Here is a 4,182-nt window from a genome sequence, read left to right as displayed (position 1 = left end):
CCAGCATTTATTGCTTGTAGACTTTTGGATCACAGCCATTCTGACTGGCGTGAAATGGTACCACATTGTGGTTTTGATTTGCATTTCTCTAATAATAAGTGATGTTGAGCATCTTTTCATGTGTTTGTTAGTCATCTGTATGTCTTCTTAGGAGAAATGCCTATTTGGTTCTTTGGCCCATTTTTTGATTGGGTCATTTATTTTTCTGGAATTGAGCTGCAGGAGTTGTTGTATATTTTTGAGATTAGTTGTTTGTCAGTTGCTTCATTTGCTATTATTTTCTCCCATTCTGAAGGCTGTCTTTTCACCTTTCTTATAGTTTCCTTTTCAATGTCCTGTCTAGGTTGCTCATAACTTTCCTTCCAAGGAGTAAGCATCTTTTAATTTCATGGCTGCAGTCACCATCTGCAGTGATTTTGGAGCCCAGAAAAATAAAGTCTGACACTGTTTCCACTGTTTCCCCATCTGTTTCTCATGAAATGATGGGACCAGATGCCATGATCTTCGTTTTCTGAATGTTGAGCTTTAAGCCAACTTTTTCACTCTCCTCTTTCACTTTCAGCAAGAGGCTTTTTAGTTCCTCTTCACTTTCTGCCATAAGGGTGGTGTCACCTGCATATCTGAGGTTATTGATATTTCTCCTGACAGTCTTGATTCCAGCTTGTGCTTCTTCCAGCCCAGCATTTCTCATGATGTACTCTGCATATAAGTTAAATAAACAAGATGACAATATACAGCCTTGATGTACTTCTTTTCCTATTTGGAACCAGTCTGTTGTTCCATGTCCAGTTCTAACTGTTGCTTCCTGACCTGCATACAGATTTCTCAAGAGGCAGGTCAGGTGGTCTGGTATTCCCATCTCTTGAAGAATTTTCCACACTTTATTGTGATCCACACAGACAAAGGCTTTGGCATAGTCAATAAAGCAGAGATAGAGTTTTTTCTGGAACTCTCTTGCTTTTTCCATGATCCAGCAGATGTTGGCAATTTGATCTCTGGTTCCTCTGCCTTTTCTAAAACCAGCTTGAACATCTGGAAGTTCATGGTTCATGTATTGCTGAAGCCTGGCTTGGAGCATTACTTTACTAGTGTGTGAGATGACTGCAATTGTGCGGTAGTTTGAGCATTCTTTGGCATTGCCTTTCTTTGGGATTGGAATGAAAACTGACCTTTTCCAGTCCTGTGGCCACTGCTGAGTTTTCCAAATTTGCTGTTATATTGAGTGCAGCACTTTCACAGCATCATCTTTCAGGATTTGACATAGCTCCACTGGAATTCCATCACCTCCACTAGCTTTGTTCATAGTGATGCTTCCTAAGGCCCATTTGACTTCACATTCCAGGATGTCTGGCTCTAGGTGAGTGATCACACTATTGTGATTATCTGGGTCGTGAATATCTTTTTTGTACAGTTCTTCTGTGTATTCTTGCCACCTCTTCTTAACATCTTCTGCTTCTGTTAGGTCCATACCATTTTGGTCCTTTATTGTGCCCATCTTTGCATGAAATGTTCCCTTGGTATCTCTAATTTTCTTGAAGAGATCTCTAGTCTTTCCCATTCTGTTGTTTTCCTCTATTTCTTTGCATTGATCACTGAAGAAGGCTTTCTTATCTCTCCTTGCTATTCTTTGGAGCTCTGCATTCAGATGCTTGTATCTTTCCTTTTCTTCTTTGCTTTTTGCTTCTCTTCTTTTCACACCTATTTGTAAGGCCTCCTCAGACAGCCATTTTGCTTTTTTGCATTTCTTTTCCATGGGGATGGTCTTAATCCCTGTCTCCTGTACAATGTCACAAACCTCCGTCCATAGCTCATCAGGCATTTTATCTATCAGATCTAGGCCCTTAAATCTATTTCTCACTTTCACTGTATAATCATAAGGGATTTGATATAGGTCATACCTGAATGGTCTAGTGGTTTTCCCTACTTTCTTCAATTTAAGTCTGAATTTGGCAATAAGGAGCTCATGATCTGAGCCACAGTCAACTCCTAGTCTTGTTTTTGCTGACTGTATAAAGCTTCTCTATCTTTGGCTGCAAAGAATATAATCAATCTGATTTCAGTGTTGACCATCTGGTGATGTCCATGTGTAGAGTCTTCTCTTGTGTTGTTGGAAGAGGGTGTTTGCTATGACCAGTGTGTTCTCTTGGCAAAATTTTATTAGCCTTTGCCCTGCTTCATTCTGTATTCCAAGGCCAAATTTGCCTGTTACCCCAGGTGTTTCTTGACTTCCTACTTTTGCATTCCAGCCCCCTATAATGAAAAGGACATCTTTTTGGGTGTTAGTTCTGAAAGGTCTTGTAGGTCTTCATAGAACCATTCAACTTCAGCTTCTTCAGTGTTACTGGTTGGGGTGTAGACTTGGATTACTGTGATATTGAATGGTTTGCCTTGGAAACAAACAGAGATCATTCTGTCGTTTGTGAGATTGCATCCAAGTACTGCATTTCAGACTCTTTTGTTGACCATGATGGCTTCTCCATTTCTTCTGAGGGATTCCTGCCTGCAGTAGTAGATATAATGGTCATCTGAGTTAAATTCAGCCATTCCAGTCCATTTTAGTTCACTGATTCCTAGAATGTCGATGTTCACTCTTGCCATCTCTTGTTTGACCACTTCCAATTTGCCTTGATTCATGGACCTGACATTCCAGGTTCCTATGCAATATTGCTCTTTACAGCATCGGACCTTGGTTCTATCACCAGTCACATCCACAACTGGGTATTGTTTTTGCTTTGGCTCCATCCCTCCATTCTTTCTGGAGTTATTTCTCCACTGATCTCCAGTGGCGTATTGGGCACCTACCAACCTGGGGAGTTCCTCATTCAGTATCCTATCATTTTGCCTTTTCATACTGTTCATGGGGTTCTCAAGGCAAGAATACTGAAGTGGTTTGCAATTCCCTTCTCCACTGGACCACATTCTGTCAGACCTCCCCACCATGACCCGCCCATCTTGGGTGGCCCCACTCAGTTTCATTGAGTTAGACGAGGCTGTGGTCCATGTGATTAGATTGACTAGTTTTCTGTGATTATAGTTTCAGTGTTTCTGCCCTCTGATGCCCTCTTGCAACACCTACCGTCTTACTTGGGTTTCTCTTACCTTGGATGTGGGGTATCTCTTCACAGCTGCTCCAGGAAATATGCACTTATTCTAATACAAAACAAATGACACCAACAAAATCATGCATATTTTGCCAGGATGCTTTTGGCTACAAGTGAATGGATATCCAACTGAAAGTGTTTTATCAGCTTTCTATTGTCTTATATAAGAAAGATAGGCCTTTCTTTTTTTCAGGAAACGGGGAAGATGGCAGACATTCAGACTGAGCATGCATGCCAAAAGCAACCAACCATCTTTCAAAATAAAAAGAGAGTCCTGCTTAGAGAAACTGGCAAGGAGAAGTTCCTATGATACCACAAAAACATCAGTCTGGGCTTCAAGACACCCAAGGAAGCCATTGAGGGCAACTACGTTGACAAGAAATGCCCTTTTACTGGTAATGTCTCCATCCAAGGGCAGATTCTGTCTAGTGACCGAAATGAAGATGGAGAGGATCACTCTTTCACCCACTCAGACTACCTCCACTACATCTGAAAGTATAACCGCCTTGAGAAGGGCCACAGGAACATGTCTGTGCATATTTTGCCCTGTTTTAGGGACATCCAGATTGGGGACATTTTCACAGTGGGCAACTGCTGGCCCTCGAGCAAGACGGTGCCCTTCCATGTGCTCAAGGTCACCAAGGCTGCCGACACCAAGAAGCAGTTCCAGAAGTTCTGACACTGGACCCCCTGCCCACTGCTTCAAACAAAATATTGATTTTCCCAGTCCAAAAAGACAAAAAAGTAGGTGACTCTAGGTTTGGCTAATTCAACCACCTAACTCGGCCAGAGCATTGTGTCCTCCTCTCTGAATTTCTCTTCTCTTTCTCCTCATGGTTGCAAGATTACTGTTTCAGTTCCAAGCATCACCTCTCACATAACACTATCCAGACACAGGAAGGGAAAGCCTAGGCTTTCTCTTCAAGTAGCTCTCATTTCACTCTTCTAGAGAGAAAAAGGCTTCCCCAGAAGCCCCAGCAGTCTTCCCCTTTACCCTTATTGTCTGGAATTTGCACCACATGCCCACTCCACGCTTATAACTGGCAAAGATAATCAGCACTTAGAGCAGACTGGTGCATAC

The 4,182-nt window shown here is 42.1% G+C and overlaps 1 pseudogene; it reads left to right on the top strand.

Annotated features, from left to right (window-relative positions):
- The first annotated feature begins 3,306 nt into the window (after positions 1-3,306).
- LOC138082181 (small ribosomal subunit protein uS17-like) lies at positions 3,307-3,780 on the top strand (annotated as a pseudogene).
- The last annotated feature ends 402 nt before the right edge of the window (positions 3,781-4,182 follow it).

Source organism: Capricornis sumatraensis, chromosome 7 (assembly GCF_032405125.1).
Source record: "Capricornis sumatraensis isolate serow.1 chromosome 7, serow.2, whole genome shotgun sequence".
NCBI lineage: Eukaryota > Metazoa > Chordata > Mammalia > Artiodactyla > Bovidae > Capricornis > Capricornis sumatraensis.
The sequence above is the reverse complement of the archived record's forward strand: the minus strand, read 5'-3'. Positions and strand labels throughout refer to the sequence as shown.